General features: G+C 35.3%; 1 protein-coding gene across 1 annotated transcript in view; it reads left to right on the forward strand.

The window, feature by feature from the left end:
* The first annotated feature begins 2,759 nt into the window (after positions 1 to 2,759).
* Positions 2,760 to 20,610, forward strand: part of LOC123315336 — a 60,623-nt gene continuing 42,772 nt past the window's right edge. The window contains exon 1 of the mRNA XM_044900996.1: positions 2,760 to 2,837. The gene's annotated coding sequence lies outside the window, so the exon portion shown is untranslated. The remainder of the gene's footprint in view (positions 2,838 to 20,610) is intronic.

The raw sequence follows: 20,610 nt of genomic DNA on the forward strand, positions 1-20,610 counted from the left end.
ACGTCCATTATACATCCTGTATGTACGTCCATAGGATGTTAAATCTAGTGAGGTTCTGATATTTTCTGGACCACTCATTGTACCTAACTGGACGTACAATGGATGTCCGTCATGAACATTTTGTACGTTTAATGGGCATTCAATGGATATACATGTGCTGTAAGCAAGACAACCCAGGCATCGAAGAATCGAAGGAAAACATAAAATTACGGCTGGACCGATAATATTAGCAATGATTCGGTACATCTGATCAATGGCATCAAGTCCTTTGAAAAAATTGCTGTATCGTAAGATTCGAGATGAAAACGGTGTATAAAATTGAGACACTATATATTGAAAGTGCTTGTGTTAACAAAGTGCCATTATTGGTAGGTGCCTTATTTAGACCCATTTTTACGTTGGGTATGATTTTTGCAGGGTTGGTACAAGAATATTGTGTTGACCATAATCGTGAAAAATGTGTGAATAATTCTGGTGAATTTTATTGGTTAGTTTTTGAACTCAAATTCTATTTTCTTGTATTGAATTTATATGTGGTCGATACTTGATGAAACTCTATGATTGAATCTGAAGATGCTAATGTGATATCGACACGCGTGTCGTGATTTAAAAATTCATATTGTAAAATTCGTATAACCTATTTCAAGCTTTTCTTTCTTAAACTCGTGGCATTTTCTGTCAGTTGGTATCGAAATGACCCATTTCATGAAATCGTCGAAGTTTCTGAATAGTGAGAGGAGTTTCTCATTTTCATTATCACTCATAAAGCGATCGGCTCAATCTTCTAAACGAAACCATAAGGTTGATTCAGTCATCACGAGATGAGGGTTTTTTCCCGTTGGTTTTCGATAATTCAAGTCACAAATTATCTTGGGTCGTATTAGGTTATATTTCAGTAATCATTTTCAAATTTTTCTTCAACTCTGCCATTTTGAGAAGTTTTGTATAGATGATTTTTGCTGAAACGCTTCATTTTAAACAGAACCAAAAAAAACACAGACTCTCTTATCTCGTAGCAAACTTATTGCCCTTTCCGAATATGCGGTCAAATTTGATGAGGCTACAAGGAAAACTGAATAATGATTGAGTTTATGAAAAAATTTGAAATATTTCGTGAAATCAAGAATTGTTTAATTGCAGAATAACATTATTTCGACCATGTGTTATATGACATTTTTTGTTGCAAATCACTCGTCTGATCCCCCCTTGAAGTTTGGCCACTTTAAAAGAAGACACCCTGTATAAATAAAAGAACTCAGGAATCGAAAGTTTTTTCGACGCGAAGAGAAAACACAGGTTGCGAACTAACTCAGGAATCTGAAAGCTAGCACATATACATGAAAATGTATAATAATCGTTGATCTAACAATTGTGAGTTCAACGCCGATAAGGTTAGGAACGTAGTTGCTAGCACATAATATATATTAATTAGGTGATATTGAGTGTAATATCTTTGGTTGCTATCGTCTATCGTCACTTGAACTGGAAGTATATTTCACCACAGCCTTCTAACTGAAGAATTCTATAGACGGCTGTGATTTCACCCTCCCCCCAGTGGACAGAAACATACGCCAGTCTGAAGTAGTTCCGGAAAACTGTCATGAAGAGAAGAAATGTACACAGATATCTATTTTTGAGGAGCCATAGAGGAGAAAGCTTAGGTCGTTGAGCTCCAGATGTCGCATCGATTCATGTAGTTTGATGGGGCTAATGGATTTGAATTAAAGGTCACAACGATCATCGTTCCCAAGGGTTGTCTCTGCGAAGGAATTTCAGCAAGATCACTAGTCGTGGTCAAAGGAACAGGAATATAAACAAGCTATTCTTTCGACAACACAAATTTAGTACACCTTTGTGAAATTTTCATGTAGGTATTTTGATGTATGTACATAATTTGATTTTATTTTTGACAACTTTCATCGTATGAAAGTTTATTTGAAGTTTTATTTTTTTGACGGTTGGTGTTTTTTCATTGAATTGCATTTTTCTGGTTGTCATACTCATAGCCTATTTTTTCGTGGTTTCAGTTTCAATTTAATTTTTTCTATTCCTTTTGTCATAACTATAGGCAGATGATATTCATTTATTTATTTATGTGTTACACATATGTATATTTCATTTAAATCTATGTTATTTCTTTTCAGTTTTTCTCTTTGATTACTGCCTTTTGTAGAATTTGTAATTACTAAATTTAAAGATTTAATTTTTCATGTAGTTATGGGTTGCGTTCACAAACTTACTATGAGCAAGTTCTGAGTAAGCTTTGATTACTCGAAGCGTTCACAAACGTACTTTTAGTTCCTCAGAGTATGCTCTCTGTGCATGGCCATACTCGTACTCTACTCTCGGAGTAAGTTTGTGAACGCAACCATGTTGTTTTTGCCGACCTTTCATTTTTGTTTATTTGATTGAGTTAATTTGTTTCATTCCCTGCTATATTTTTTAGCTTGAAGAAGGCCCATTAAAGAGGCCGAAACGTTTCCGAAAGAATAGCTTGTTTATATTCTTGTTCCTTTGACCGAGATTAGTGATCTTGCCGAATAGGTCCTTTGCCTTATTTGGTCGGCATCGTTGATTGACTTATGTGGTACTAACGAGCTCGAATAAGAGCCAAACAAGTCTATCGCTAATCTCGTTCAATATCCGCACGTTCTCTGTGGTATACTGGGAATGTGGATTTCTGGCAGTCCGACTCTCTCAATGATTATTCTCGTCTGGATAGAGTAAATATAATTTACCGAATATGTGGAATACTGCTTCTTGATTATCGAATAATTATGTAATTGCTAATTTTTGTGCCTAAAGAGTATAGTCGCAACTCCAAAGTTGTTTTACAGGTAAGCTGGGTGCAGACATAACTATAAGGCTGGGAACGCACCGGATGCAACATTTTGTTGCGAGGTGTTGCGAGACGTTGCGAGATGTTGCAAGCTCCTCATTTCCTTCAGAATCAAATGAGGCGGCACGCACCGCTCGCAACACGGATTCAAGCTTGCAACACTTTTTATGAGAGACAAAATGATGAGTAACGTCTCGCAACAAAATGTTGCGTCCGGTGCGTTTTCAGCCTAAGAGAATTTCGTAAGGTAGCACAGTCGCGCAACAAGTGTTGGCATGTCACAGAATTGCGTATCATTGATGCTGAACAAAATTGTTGAGCAGAGATATCTTTACAACATTTTCGACATTTATTGCTATATCGCTTATATAGACCCTCGAAACATATAATAAAGAAAATTATAAACTATTTTGCCACAAATTGTTTCAATGTCGAATGAGACTGTTGCACTTTGTACTAAATTTGATAAAAAAAATAATTATTTATTTCCTTTGTCTTGTTTTTTTACTCTAAAATACGTACATTAGTTCAGCTGGAACAATTCGCGTTGTCTTTTCAATACTCGCTCTACCTTTTAATTCATAAAGTTTCACCGTATCGAAGCTAATTGATTCACAACATCTGAGGGTTAATTACTGCAAGATGAATTTCTCTTCAACCCCTTCTAGAGATGACACCATTAGAGAACGGATGGATTATAAAAAGCGCTTGCCGCCGCATATCCATGACAGAGTGAAGAGCTTGAGGACTGCCGAAAGGGGAAAAACGGGGCGAGTTTGTATGCGGATTTGACGAGTTCGGGAGGAAAGCTCGAGCTCGAGCTCTGATTTCAATAGAATGGGAGAACTGTGACGCGATCCCCGAAGGGGGATTTTTATATTGGCGAGATGACTCGAGTGCCTAACCATCCCCTGGATTGTCCCCTCATCCCCTGGTATTAAACGCTGCTCACAATGGAGATCTGTCAATTATCGAGAGATTTATTCAGATATGTAGCCGTTGTAGCACCCGTTCAGTTACATCTGTAGGTTTTCCAATCTTTTCGATCGCTTTCCATGAAAACGAAAAGATTTTTTGCATCATATAAAATCAAATATTTTTCAACCTACTCCGCTAGAAGAATTGTAATGTTTTTCGCCTATACATATACGTAGAACTCTATGTTTTTGCAGTCCCTTACAGAATTATTGACATTCCAGTAGGCCTTGAAATTCCAGAAGCAATTTGATGTCTGGTAATAAAAGATCTTCAATAATTTCTGTATTTTTATTTACTGAACTGGATTGTATGAATATGATTTAAAATTGATTTCGAAAAGGAAAATATTCGAATTCAGGGCAATTAAATCAGCATTCAAAATTGTTGTTTATATTCCCATTTTTTTGGATCGAATTAAGAACATAAACAACAATACAAAATTAGTATATCGTCGGTCAGTGCATAGAGTAATGATGAGTTTAGGCAGAATTATTGAGGTATTAGTTCTTAGTACCTCTGCATAAACAAGGTATTGATCTATGGTTCAGATCACTATCAATTTTACAAATTTTAATCATAAAAATTAAATACGAATGTAAATACCGTTTTTTTGCCTAGAGTTAGGGTTGAGCTTATTCCTTCTCCACAGCAGATCATAAGACGTTCGGTGTTGTGCGCAGTGGTTTCGACTTTCACCCACTAAACCATCCTCCTCTATCCCCGAGTATCTGCCACCTGGAAATAGGCTGCATCTCTTTCCATAAGAGGCGTGACCCGGTATGCCCTTTCCGTGCTTTGTTCTTTCTATTTGTTTATGGACCCTTTGCCCTCCTGACTTCCTCCTCCTTCCTCTTCATTATCTTCGTCATGTTTAGTACATAGTCTTCCACTTTCGCCTGTCCTTTATCATAAGAAGTATGAGGTCATCAACGTTAGTCCATGCAGCTTTCTCTCGAACAGCGATCCTTTTCCTCTGCCATCTTTCATTGATTTATTATATTCCCGGCCATTCTTCTGTTACTAAGGCCGCTTCCTGACTTGTCGGTGCATCAACGGTGTGGTATCGGTACGCTCGGTATACTCGGTACCGAAAGCTTACCCAGCGCCTATATTTCAATGAGCGTTTGCTAACTGGCTCAGTATGAGCGGGAAGGGATCGTTTCGTCTTACTGCATCTCGGTATGCTTGTCCAGTCGCCCCTCGACATTTACCGCGCTTACTTGAAGGAAACAAAATGACGACAAATGAAGACATGTCGATGCGACGGCTCACAAACGGTACTGCTGCACCGACAAATCTGGAAGCGGCCTTACCATTCTACGTCCGATTCTGTATGGGAGGCAAGCCACCGGTCTACATTCACTCTGCTGCCATCCGCACTGTGTAAGTAACCTAGAAAAGCAAGTAAAGATATACTCAAATTCAGTGAAAATGATTTAGCAGCGTTCGAAATTGATCAAACTATTTTGCTCAATTCATTCGATTAAACAAGAACATAACATGAGTATCTACAAAATTTAAAATATCTTAGGTCAGTGCATGCATATATTTAGGCTGACCGGCCACCGAATGCGAAGTTGGGCTAAGCCGAGCGTTTTCCATTCTAAATGACAAGCTACGTCCCTCGATTCGTAGCTTATCAGTAATCGATTCGTCACTTATGTATATTAGCATTGAAAACGGACAGCTTCGCTCAACTTCGCATTCGGTGGCCGGTCAGCCTTATGTTACTTATTGTTCGGGTTAGTGCTAATTCCCAACAGCAACATAAATTTCCAATTTCTGCTTTCTAAGACTTTCGATAAGGATCAACAGAAGTGTGTCGATTAACTTTCTTCAACTTAATGGTTGCATGTGTACCTTTTATCTAGTTTCCTTTCTCTGTACTGGAAGTAAGTTTCTGTCTGGCGTGAAAACACGTCCGAAACAGAAACCAGCGTGGTGACCCGTTGTTTACCCTTTATCCCGTTTCCTTTCACCGTGTTGGGAGTAAGTTACTGGCTGGCGTGAAAACACGTCAAAAACAAAAACCAGCGTGGTAACCTGTTGTCTACCCTTTGTCCTGTTTCCTTTCTCCGTGTTAGGAGTAAGTTTCTGGCTGGTGTGAAAACACGTCAGAAACGGAAAGCAACGTGATGAACTCTTGTAGACCCTTTTTCCTTTCTTTGCGTTGTGAGAATCTGGGCGACCAATCAGATTGGGACTTGCGAACAGAACGAACATCTTCTTTCGTTTTCGTCCCTTCCACTAAACCAGGGAACATTCAAGGGCATTGAAACGCAACCGGCCAAAATGATAGGGTGAATCCTCTTGTTGATGCTCTTTGCTTCAACTGTTCAAGGACAACCTCAAAATCTTCAGATGTGTTGACCGTTGGTATATATATCTATTATCTCCGTTTGTATAAAATTACTATTTTTATCTCGTCGATGTAGTGGCAGTGGATGAATATGCACACCGGAATTGATCAGCGGTCGGCGTGTGTGCCAAGTAGTTTTTCGGTGCGAAAGTGAACTTAAATACGTGTGGAAGCTTCCATTATATCAATGTAGTGTGGATAGAGGCAAGAAGCCAACTCTTCCAACGTAGAATTTTCTATGGCTTCATCCCGGACATTTTCACGTGTAACTCACAGATCTCCCCGATTGAAGCGTTCAATTTGATTCCTTTATTCCGAGACTGAATATTCGAAGGACTTGAAATATTGTTCGAGCTTTATAGTCAATTTACACAGAATTGAGTTGTATTATTGAATTTCCAGCATAGTTATTTCTAGATTCCTGTTCGTGTATGTTCGATACACGATACATGTAAATAATCTGTTTTGAGTAGGCATGTTTAATTTTCAATATACTCTTTATCACTTCTTATATCGCGATAATTGACAAATCCCCTCATACATTCGATAATGCTAGTGATAATGAGAAAAAAGAAAGATTCATGTGAAACATAATTGAATTGAAACGCTGGGGAGGTTTGTGTGGAGGGTGAACTGAACCGTAGAAATTGAAAGTGTACGGTAGCGAAGTGACCTTAAGCAGATTACTGGGGTGCAATTCGAGCAGCCGCAACAAACGTAATAATGATGTTAATATTGCTGTGTCCTAACAGGACAGTATCGATTTTTTTTTTAATTTTTCTGGATAGCAAAAATGAGTTTAAAACTAAATCAAGAGATTTGAGTAACTTCTCCAGAAACTGAGTCTTTCCTGACATCTGCTTAGCGTCTAGCGTGGATATAATTAACCCAGAAAAATAGCATTTTTCAACTGTGAATTTGAAGTGGAATTAAGAGAAACAATAAGTTGATGAGCCAGGCTAAATTTTGTCAGAGTTTAATAAAATGATACTTATATGAAATCTGCAAACAATGACGTCCAAGTGGAGCATGATCTGCCAAATTTTCAAATTCGATAATAACTCAACTATTCCTTCTTCAACCCAACGGAGAATCTGAAAACGGGTTATTTCGTGTATATCAATCCTACTGATTCTCATCCCAAAATAATTTATACATATCTTTATCTGGTCATATAAGGTGAATCGTTAGGAAATGCGCATACAAGGGCAGATGGCGGACACCAAGGTTCTGTTGAATACATACCTATATTATATGGGCCTATCGTTCTTTTCATCCAAGACACAAAGTTATTTACTAATTTTATCCATTTTTTAATTGATCTCAATTTATGAACCATCTCATTTTTGTACTATCGGGTCTGTATTTTCAGTGCCTTTAGTGATGTCGAAACATAATAAAAATAGTAACTTGGTTATCATCCATTGTTTTAGAATTAGGAAAGAAAATACAAAAAGTATACTATAAGACATACAATATGACATAATATGAAAATAAATTACCTAGTTACGAGAACAATATTGTACGCTTTTTAAAAACATTAGGATTTAACAAAGAAATCAAAATCTTTTGGAGAGCAGGCACACAATCCCATCACCTTATCAGTTTCTATATTTATGATAATGACATCAACATAAGGTTACAAAATATTGATCAGGAATGGTCTTAACACTATTGACGAGGCCAGCCATTACTTATTACTTATTACTTTCTAAGTATATTATTATAAATCGTGCTCAGGTGTTGCACATCTTCTCTATGATTGACGGTATAATTTCTTTTTATGTGTATCATCTCGCTTATATTACGTCTATAACCAACCTCTTCTCTATCAAGAATTTTTACATCTTCAAAAATAAATTGATTGACAATAGATAATAAACAGTGTCCAACACTCCCAATATATTCTTTCTTTCATAATAAAAATTTTCATTCCAGGTCCGGAATCAAATATTATTACGTAGTTTTCGAGTCGAAGAAACATTCTTTATATCAATATTTCAAATTTTAATTCACTTTGGCGGCAGGTGAGAATAAATGTATTTGGTGTTTCCGCATACTACTTATACTTCACTTATTAACTTGAATCAAATCTAGATGTTTTGATAATGACCTGGCACAAAATTGTGAAATATAAATTATCGTCTCAAAAGATATTTTTACAGCTTCAATCCACAAAATCATCAAGTTCCCCCAATTCTTTATTGAAGAACAGGACAACTCGTCCGTGTTTCTGACAAATTATAATAACGTACGAGTTAAAAAAATTATCATAACATTCGTTCATTGCGCAACAAGAAAAATATAAATCTTCATTTCAATCAAGAATAACGTCAAGTTAAACGAAAAGAATAAGACACAAAAATGTAAACAATATTCTTAACTCATAATATTTTTTTGAAGTAGCCTCAATTGTGCTAAATACCAATATTTCGAGTTTTGTGAAAGTCTTTCTATAATAAGAGCTTGGTCATATTTCAGCATACGTCCTCAATTCTCTCTCTTGTAATATTTTTTCTAGGCATACAGGATGCTTTGAAGTCAGTTATTGGTAATTGAAATTTGTCCCAAATACGGACATTTTCTCCCGTTTTTCGATGAGGTTGGGACCCAGAAGTTAGGAGAATACGAAGTAGTTGATGATTTCATGGTTTGAATCTGGAAATGTGCCTTTTGGAAACAACGACTAATTTTTTTGAACAACCACGTTATTGAAATATCTCTATTTCAGTCAACCCAGATGACCATATTACAGACTAGCTACATAGCAGAAATATATCTAGTGTTCATCATTTGTAACAGAAATATTGCACACAGTGCACAAATATGTAGCAGTTACGCTCCTTTCTAAAGAGACAATCAATATAGTTCTAAAATGGACTATGCAAATATTTGTTCCATATGAAATCTATCTGTGATACTTTTATCTTATATGAAAAATAATTTGTTCTTGAGAACGGTTCAATAAGAACAAAAAAAAATGTGGGAATAGTAATATTGTACTCGAATTTTGTTTTCGCATAGAGGGTGTTTTGAACGGGAAAAAAATTCCAAAACATCTTCATTTAGTTCAGTGAGGAATGTGAACGAACAGATTCATGATCAAAAAATATATATGTGTTCTCATTAATTACGTATGTATTACAAAATTGAGGCGAAAGATTAGTGCAAAAAGAAATAGTACTAGAAAGAAGACATTATATTATGTCGACTGCTGGGTTTATAACTAGATATCGATTGAAATTTATTTTGGGAGGATTTTGTTTCAGAGATTGGGAGTGAAAGCCCTAAAAGGTTTGTGAAGAGATGGGTTTATAACTGTTTTCCAAGAAAAATTAGAACAGATCTTTACACTTTTACGCATTTCCTATGAAATAAGAATCAACAGTTCACTAATGTTTTGGCATAGGTACCTACCAAATAAAGTTTCTAGACAAATTGTACCTATATTTATACATATTAACTAAATTAACTTATATGACTTATTCATTCATTTCCACAAATAGAGATAAACCAATCTTTACCAATAGTTCCAAATACAGGGTGTTTCATAACTCAACTGAGGATAAAGGACATACAAACGAGTGCAAATAACCTATAAATAGTTGTAGGGTCTACAAGATACAAGATGGTTTATTCATTTGGTCCATATTTTCCACACGCCATACCTTTGGAAGCACTAGGTATACGTCCAAGTGCAGAAAAGTCCATTAAAATTTGATACTTCATTAAAATCTTAATCCTCCATTTTCCCCTTTAAAAATGACAGTTTTAAATTTTGATAGGGCATCAAATCAATGGACTTTCCTGCGACTGGGCCATATTCTAGTAAATTTTAAGGGGAATATTTTTCGATTGGCATAGCAGAGAAACCTGAAATGTAGGACAGGGTCAGTAAATTTCGTTTGAACCTAAATATGGCTCTTAGGCACCCTGTTTATCGGAATTCATGAAAATGGAAAAATGGAATTTTTTTTTATTAAAATGAAGGAAAATATCGAATAAGATCCAAGTAAATTCATTACTGAACATTCCGTTTTGATAGGCATGTACATCATAGTTCGAAACAATGTGAAATGTGGTGGAAAAAAATGAAGTAGAAGATTTGGCTACTCGATTGTCAAACCGTTGAAATTGTACACCTTTAATACTCCTTTATTCACTTATGGTACCTTTAATTAACAAATCAATTATGACTGAATCATGCAGAAACGTATTCAGGTACATTTTCATTGAATATTGCATTGAACTATTATGACTCGTAAAAGTAGATACGTGGTATTTTAAAAGAATAAAAATATCAATAAAAGTCGGGAAAAAAGACAACAGATAATAACAAACTATTGACGTACACTTTCATTTTAAAATGTCTACAAGGTGTACCAAGTTCGAGGACCTATAAGACGTTTCTGGAGAACTGGATCTATTTGAAATCTGAAAATTTGGATTAGATATTGTTGTTGTCTACGCACTTTCAGTTATACAGGGAATGAAAGTAAGTTTTTCCAAAAAAATTTGTTTTTATTGTTTCTTTCCTGATATGATTTGAACAGAAATATTTTCGAAATAGAATACTTCTATCATATCAGAAAAGAAAAAATAGAAACAAAAATTTTTTGAAAAATTTATTTTCATTCCCTGTATAACTGAAAGTGCTCACGCTTCAAGAATATTTTAGCTCAGTAGATAATGCTGAACAATATCATAATCCCAATTTTCAGATTTCAAATAGGTCCAGTTCTCCAGAAACGTCTAATAGGCCCTCGAACTTGGTACATCCTGTATATATTCGTTGATGTTTTGAAAATGATGCATATCATTTTTCAAAGGACAAATCTAAAATAAGAAATTATTTCAGTAAAATAATGAGAGAAAAAAAAATGAAGAAAATTGATAAATCACCCTATATCTTGTTTATGAAGAATGTTAGATCATGGAGATTTCCGCTGACCTCATGTCATTGTGAATTCAATCTCATTGCGGCCCTGCCATTGATCAGAGAGAGGAAAAAATTCGGCCGTGAGGAAACCGCAAGTGGCGTTGGCATGTCGCGTCACAAATGTTAAATTAACCCCTGATATTTGCCATGTGGGATTACTCAACAACGATATGCGGCCCTCTCCAAGCTTTATTATGGTAAGGCCGAGATGTCGTTTAACACGATATAAATCACAGGAAATTATGTATCATCTGTTTCCAAGATATGGGATATTAGATATTATAATGAAAAATCGTAGCGTATTTGATAATATTACAGACAAACATGGTGAAATGTAAGCCAATAAGACTATAGATGTTTTGGACGCATGAAAATCTGAGCATTCATGCTCATTCCCAGAACAGTACCTGCCTGAAGGGCTTGAATATGTCCATGATTGTTTCTTCGAATTGAGCTATTAATAACGAAATGTGCCATCTAATTGGACAAACTACCTTCAAAAATTAATCCAGGAAACAGATAAGGCATTTGGAAAAGACGTAATGAACATTTTCAACCATATACCAAGAAAATAGAACCTTTGACATCGAAATCGAAAGAGAGTTTGAAAAAAATAGATTACACGACTCTACAAAAAATTTTTCGTTCTTTGTCCTAACGTTTATACTAGGATTTTCCGGTTAATTATGCACAAAAACGAAAATAAAATACCTTTTTTCGATATAAAGGTTTGCTTTTGTGATAGTTTTAGTATTAATACTCATTCTTCATTTTTCTTAATAATTTTTAATAATTCAAAAACCGCGCGATGAGAGTAGGTGTTTACCCTTACAAAGTGTCACTAGTGGGCACTCGAGTCATAAACAACGATAAGGTGTTGTTTACAAGCCCAGACAAACTTCAAATGTCGTCAAGAAAGTGTAAATACGATGCTGTTGCATTTTGTTTTATAGGTGGTCAATTTATTATAATTCGTGACGTGAAATACGAATTAAAGACATTTCACGTTCTCTCTGAAGCCTATGAAGCATATTTTGACTTTCCTGTTTGGAATCAAGACAAGCCATGGGCTCTACATGTTGCTTGTAGTTATTGTAAATGATATCTTTGAATCAGTCTCCTAAACACAGAAGCAAACTTTTTCATGCCATATATTTTTTTTCGTCTAATTAGGATCTAAACTATCGAAATTTTATGTTTTGCAGTCAAAGTCAAATTTGTTGTTGACCCGTGTTATCCTCGTGCTTCATAAAGCTTGATCAGGGAATCAACGCTTGATTGACCAACAGACGTCAATTTGTTTTCAATCGATAATTCAGTCATGATCATTCAGAATATCATTCTCGCATCAAATTATGATGTTTATACGTCCATTTAATTATTCTTAATTGCTACTTCTTCAATATATTCAGCAACGAAAAGTTGTCAGTGAGTTCATTCTAGAAATCAAGTGACTGTCAAATCGTTGATCGCACAATCAAAGTTTTATGAAACCCGCTGTATGCTGAAGAAAAAACAAACTTATTTACTGCTGTGAGGTGTGAGTAGTTAATGGAGAATGCGGCGAATAAATAATAAGACTTTGTTTTAGGCAAAAATGGAGGAGAATAAAGAATGAAGAAAATATTGTCGCAATCTGAATACAAGGTGTTCATGCTTTTGTGCTGAAAATTTACATTTTGGAGTTTTCCAAAATGAACTTTCAGACCTCTGTATCTTTAGGTCATATCGGAAGCAGCCTACTACTTTCTTTTTTCTTTTCTCGAATGGAACATCCATTCCAGTTTCTACAGTATACATTAGCTTTGTTGAAGACCCAATAGTTTACGAGTTATTGGGATTATTATAGAAGAGAATGTTGAGAAAGGCTTTTATCCAAAAAAAAATCCTCACTATTTATAATCTTGAAATTATGTAGTATTATAACATTGTTACTTGCACTGAAAATGTACAGAGTGTTTTATGAAACCATCAAGTTGGACAAATAGAAGTCATTAAATCTCAAGATTTTCGAAAAACAACTTATATTTTTTATTATTTCAGTCTATTCTATGTAAAAAAAGAGTGGGTGGCCCAAAAAAAGCTTTTACCTATTACCTACCCAAAATAGAAACTTTCAGAGTCATCATATTTTGGAGTTTTCCAAAGTGAACTTTCAGACCTCTGTAACTTTAGGTCATATCGGAAGCAACCTACTACTTCTTTCCTATTTCGAATGAAACATCCATTACCATAGCATCGTTAGATGAGCTGATTTGATGACAGTTTCTGCAGTATACCTTACCTTTGGTGAAGACTCAATGGTTGAGAAGGGCTTTTATCCAAAAAAAAATCCTTTCTATTTACAATCTTGAAATTATGTAGTATTATAACATTGTTTGTAATTTGTACCGATAAGGTACAGGGTGTTTTATGAGACCATCAAGTTGGACAAATTGAAGTCATCAAAACTCAAGATTTTCGAAAAACAACTTATATTTTTTATTGTTTCAGTCTATTCTATTTGAAAAGAGAGTGGAGTTGCCAAACAAAACTTTCACCTACTACCTACCTAAAATGGAAACTTTCAGTCATCAAGAAAAAACTTGAAATAAGGAAAAACAGCTATTTCGAAATGATTGATTACTACGTGTCTTCTCGACACTACAGAGGAAAACTGAAATTCGTTTTTTCTTTGAGTAATTTTGACATTTCAAGAATTGTATTCCTTGAATATTTTGTTGGAACTGTTGAGGATCCATAAACAATTCATAAAATGTCAAAATTATTCAACGGAACACCAAATGTCACTAATCAAGCAGTTTCTCCTCGAAAAATTTTTTTCATTTCAGACGTACGGTGTCTTTAGGATACTTTTTTACACCGAGAATCGCCTCAAATGATTGAAAAATATAGGTTTTAATTTGAAAATATTGAGTTTTGAATATTACGAGTTGTCCAACTTGATGATTTGAGTAGACATAAACCTGGAAAAAACCTATCAAAAATGCGACATAGGGATCCATTCTGATAGTCAAGCAGCTATCAAAGAGCTGAACTCCTATGTCATATACTCAAAGCTAACATGGGAGCGGGAACTATGTGAAATGGGCAAGTCTGGGTTCTTGGTCACTCTGGAATCAAAAAAAACGAGGTCAACACACTCGCCAGAACGGGAGCACAAACTACACTTACTAGCCCAGATTCTTTTTGTGGCATAGGAAAATGCACCTAAAAAAAGAGCTTGTGGAAAAAGTAGAATCTAAAAAAACACTCTGTAGAAATCTCGCAAATGTGAGAACAGCCCATATCGTGCACTATAGATTTTAAATCTTTATTTACCGTAATTTTACATTTATCGATACATCTTATAGATTATTCCAATAAGTTAAGCACATTACACATTACAGCAGTAAGACAAAGTATGGGGAGAGTTGGACCTCTTTTCACTCTGAAGCCACTTAATTTGTATCTGTAAATGGTAGCTACTCATTTTTTTGCGTACCTATATCATGCCCAAAAGGTAACGATAGATAATAGTGATCGTGAGATGAACATTTTGAGGACAGCAATTCTTCTTTTAGAAACCGAAAATTGGCTCATGTCGCCCTAACCCATGGGAGAGTTGAACAGGGGGCGAGAGAGACTTGACCATAAGTTTGTTTATCAGGAAAAACATTGAAAGAAAACAATTTCCAATGACCAACGATTGTCTATGTTTTTCATCATCAGATATATTTTCTATTTCAGAGTAACTCTCACTTACTTTCGAGATGTTTTTTACTTTTTTGAATCTTTGTATATTTTTTATATACATTTCTATTATTGATTTTTTTTTGAAGCCAACTTTTATCTAAATTCAGTGCGGGAAACTTGGACCACCGATTATGTGTCCCGACCATAGCATGGGTCAATTCTCCCGCGCTCCCTTTAGGTCTATTCAACACATGTTTTCTCGAAACTTTTACAACTATTGTTAAAAACGCGTATCATTTGTAAAACAATATTAATAAATGAAAGCAATGAAACTGAATAACACCACGCACCTATTTAAGTTTTCAGACAGTATAAGAAACAAAAGTTATTCAATTCCTAATTTCCTTACAACAAAATCACTACACGAACTGTTCTGATGGCGGCCAAAATGAAGCCGCCACTAGTTGTGCCTTGTTAGGAGTATCTCGCAAGCCATTTATAATATCGGTAGCGCGAAATTTCAATTGAAATATTTGAGGTGGTCCAAGTCTGCTATCTGATCAAGTCTCCCGGACACCCCCTACAGTTTTACGGTATATAAAGCTCATGCTATTATTGTATAATTCATAACATAAAATTAAACATTTCATTCACTTTCTGCTTCAGACCCTACGTGCAGTTCTTCTATGGATACGGTGGGTAGTTTTCCATCGGCACCTTCAGTCCAACCACGCAGCCTACGCCATGATTCATCCTAGATATCTGCCATTGAAGATGTTGCAGGCTTGCTGACGTATTCACCCCTGAATTCTTTAAAACCACCAGTGCCTACACTTTTGTACTAAATTAATAAATAATCAGGATTCGTACATGATGCGGTGGCATCTTGCTTACACTCACCACAAACCTGCCAAAAAAAGTCTCACTATCTTAAACTTGTTAATTCTTGCGAATTTAATCGAAATCATCGCAGGATCTACAATCTGGCGTTCGTCATCCAGAGGATGTTTGAGTAGTCTCCTATATTGAAGGGAGCTTCCCACATCATATCGATGGTATTGGAAGTGTTATATAATTATAAGATCGCTTTTCATTTTCCATATATTGGAAAATATAAGGTATATGAAAGGATTCAGGATGATCCATATATATTCATAAGAACTGAAGAGTTTTTGCGACCCTATAAACTATGGTCTATGAGAAACATCACTACATTTTCGATAATTACGCCTAGCGTTTATTGTTCGAGATTTTATCTGCCTGCGTATAGCGAGTAATGTAACGGTCAAACTAATGAATTTATGAAGTGAAAATCGGTTTTACTCGCTCAGCAGCCATAAATTGTACAATGGAAAATCGGAATATCGGAATGGAACAGTTATCCGCAGGCAAATCACATCAGAGTTGTCTGTATCCCAAATCCATCGAACACAAAGAGGGATTCACCCAAAGGCAAATGAAAGAATAGTTTCTACCAATTGAAAAATGGAATTTTCAAATAATTACATGAAAATGTCAGAAGGGAAGTGAAAGTAATGAGGCAAACCTTGAATTGATATCCTCTTGAATGAAAAATAGATAAATTGGAGTAATTTTATCATTACACACTTTGCGAGGATTTTTATCAGCTTTAGCTGTAGCTATCGAGTCATGAGGGTGTACCTACTGAAACTAGAACTAACAAATTTTGTCCTATATTCTGCGTGCAAAATATATCAGAAATTTCTTATGAATACCGAAGACATATCCAGAAAGGCACTGATCCGCAATATAATTTTTGTTTTCTGTTAGGAAAAAAAAAATTACCTCAACTAGTTGGTGCCCGAAGCTGCAGGTGGCGATCAGATTATGCTCTGTTTTATTTTGTATATCAGATATCAATCGGAAAAACATCTGTTAATCACTTAGTAACTAAATTCGATAAATATGTTTTTCAGACTGAATATGAAATCAACCTGAATGGTGGCCGGTGCTGAGAAGAGGCAATTTCCAATCATCCTCTTTTTCACGTTCAGAATACCTTCACAGTTTAATAACCCGAATCTATCAGGACACGTAAACTTCCAGACTTCCAGATGACAGGTGACTGAGTTGCTCCACCAGAAAATGTTTTTTTTGTAGCTATATGCAAAGCTTCTACAATCCTGCCTTACACTAGGCAGGAGAATCATTTTTAATTTTGAAAATTTTTGTTGGCCGCTACAGGCTGAGAATTCTATTTGGAACAATGCCCAGTGATACACCACTGTCCTTGGCTCCAACAGTTTCATATATGTTTCTGTCGTCTAAGCAGAGGCTGAATGTCTAGGTATATGCCGATTCGAGAATAGTGGAGTTAGACATTGAATACGAAAATGTACCTTTATAAACCACCGAACATGAAGAATTTCGAAATAACCCAATAAACTCTCACGCGTGAATTGTACGTTCAAATGTGGTGGAGAACGTTTAAATAGAGGTTATTCCTTGAATTCCGTAACGTAGGTATTTTTCGAAATTTAGAATTCAAATGAAAGTTGATTTCACCCAAATTCTATAATCAACCCGTTACTATACCACCAAATAAGAACCATTCCTTATCGAACTAATCAAAGGAGTAAATATAAGGTTATTCCTACTAGTACTATGACAACTCACTAATAATGAATAAGAAAAATCAGCGTTGAATTTAAAACTACTCAAAAACTTGTTACTCTAATCATCAATTAGAAACGTGACTTTGTAGTATATTATAGTATAGTATATATTCAATAAGGAGTAAGAAACATAACATCAACATTAAATGCGAAACTATTCAACAACCTGTGACTTTAGCCAACAATATGGAACTAGTCCTCTCCGTGTAACCTAAATGTTTAATCAAAGTTGAAGTTTGTGTGTACCCCTACCAACGTTGTTATTGAATTCCCAATAGAAAAGGGGAGATCATACAAAGTACTCTGATTATTTTTCCGAAGTAAACAAAAGCAGGATGAATGGAAAATATATTCAATTGATGGTTAATAACCATACCTAACAAGACATTGTTGTCGCGTCTAGAATTCATATTTAAACAACGTTATTTCGAAACTAACTTTCTCATCGTTATTTATCCGTAGAAATTTGGTCACAGAGAAAATAGCAGCTTCTAGTAACAAACCTAGAATCAACTTGAGGTGGTAACGTTGCTATGAATCTATTTCCTGTAGACATTTTAAAGTTCCTTCAACGATAAATAATAATAGCGTTAGTTTCTTCAAAGTATCTGTATTTTAAACAGGAAACAACAATGGAATGGCAAATAAAGCAAGCCTTTCATCAACAGGCGTAGGAAATCTCGGAAAAGTCGAAACATCCAAACGCAACTGTAGACCGGTTTCGAGATCGTTGTCTCTCGTTAGTGGAGTGTAGCGCTGAATATTCCCACCGAAGGATGAAGTCTTGAAAGATATGAGGGCGACTGTTGTATATTATGATTGGCAACTATGCCTAAAATCTAGATTGGTAACACTGGACAGTTGACAGAGACAGGAAATGGAAAAATTATTGACATTATGACATTATATGTACACGCTTACTGAAAAGAAACTTGAATATCGTAAAAGTGTAAGTTTTATGAGATTAAACGGAAAATACCTAAAATACATTGTTCTTAGTTTATTCCGGACCCTATACAAATACAAATATATTACAGTGGCGACGAGATCACGGAAAGAAACTGAAATGGATGCCTTACAAATACCTCACTTCAACTGTTATGAAGAAATAGATGCTATTTCCATTAATATTCACTGTACAGTAGGTACTCCTTCTTTTTGTTTCGTTCGATATTTACGTAGTAATGAAAATGGAAACTTAGGATTGCGAAATTGTTGTCATTATTTTTCAGTAAAGTGCACGATTTTATGAAATGGCTCATTTCGATACCAACTGACAGAGGAGACTTTGGACACAAATGTAAAGAAAAGAATAATACTTCAAAATCTCACCAACAAAATTCTTCCAATATATTCACGAATTTCGTCATAATGGGCATCAAATCGTCTTAAAAATAAGGATGAAATGGGGAAACATCATAGCCCTTTTTCAGCATACCTAACATGAGAAGAAACTGCCTCCATTTTCTACATTTTTTTCACCCTAAATTTTACGATACGACAATTATGATTCTCTCGAAAGTTACCTGACGCAACTAGTCAGATGAACTTGCTACTGAACCAATCATTGTCCAGCCATATGTTCATGTTTTGTTTCGTTTTTTCGATGCCGGAGTTACCTTCCACAGTCTCGTACTTGAAATTCAATGAAATTTTGTCGAACTTCTAGGGGTTGTATCTCAGCCATCTTGGATATTTTATATCGACAATTTTTAGTTAAACGACCTATTTTGATGAGTTCTACCTTCTGTCGAAAAAAAAGCCTCACACTTGAAAACATCCTGTATAGGAACTGCCTGTCTGCAATTTTCGACTATTTCACTTTATCAAGATTTTTTATCCGTTAACCGGAATCATGTCCAGATTGGCCCAACCGATTTTCACGGGAATGTTTGAAAGGAGGCTCTTCAAGGGAGTCTACGTTTCGTTTTTCGACTTAACATAATTCCGCAGCCATCTTGGAGAAAGTAAGTGAAGTGAAGAGAATTCTACCTGCCAAGCAGAGGTTTGCAGCTAGTAAATAAAAAGAAGCATAATGTTTTTCTATAAACTGTTATAGAATACAAAAAATAATATTCCGCTAAATTTATTATCTACAGAGATCTCTCCTGGTCTCGAAAGTATGATTCTTGGGGATTATCACTAATGAAACTATTCAGCTAAGCAGCCAATTACTGAATATGACCCCATACTTTGGACGCCCAAATACAAAGGAGAAAAAAGTTTCTATCAAATACGTTTTTCCAAGTAAGACTCCATGATTTTGCTCAAATAATAAATTCCTCGTTCTCCTGATTCCTGGCTACAGAAGTATATAGTATATAAGTATAGAGAGTATATAGTATAGATAGTATATAGTATAGATAGTATATAGAAGTATATTATGTGGGTCCATTTTGAAGACAACTCTCATAGCTGTGATATATGCAATATGTAATATATGCTGAATAAAATTGTTTTGGCACTTTTGAAACTATTTCCTTCAAATGGATGGGAAAAGCGAAGTTGCACTGCATATTCAAACTTCAGTTCATGTTCATGTCATTTGTGATGCTAAAGGAGCAGAAAACGTAAACGAATCAATTTATAGTGAATTGTACTTTTGAATTTTCCGCGGATTTTTTTGAATGTGATATAAGGATATCTTCTTAATCGGGTTCTAATAACTGAATCCCTTATTTCGTTAACTTATAGTATTTGATTAGACTATTGTGGACAATGAGATATGATTGAAACAAATCTGCATCAAATAATGTATTATAAAACTCCCACTTTTCATGCAGTGTCAGATGTAGTTTCAAGTTCGTCCAACAATATTTCCCCTAGCCGAGTACATATAGAGTACTTCAAGACGTTTCCATTTCCGGAACAATCAACCGCTTATCACATTTACTTATCACACTCGAAAGCTTCACACCCCGTCGCTTCTTTTGATAGAGAAATGTTACCGCATTTGGGATGGATGAGGATTTGCGAGTGTATCTCGTTATTATTCAGCGTTCCTCCGTAAATATCTGGATTTTCGCATAACGATCGACAACGCAAACGATTTTGGGATTTCTTGGATATGTACCTATTATTCACTTCATTATCATTTCGCTACATGAACTCGCAATCCCACCTATAAGAAATTTTTATTTCAAATCTCTACGCCTACGTTGCAGATTCAATTTTCCTGTCATAT

The sequence above is a fragment of the Coccinella septempunctata genome, chromosome 6 (assembly GCF_907165205.1).
Source record: "Coccinella septempunctata chromosome 6, icCocSept1.1, whole genome shotgun sequence".
In the NCBI taxonomy this organism is placed as follows: Eukaryota; Metazoa; Arthropoda; class Insecta; order Coleoptera; family Coccinellidae; genus Coccinella; species Coccinella septempunctata.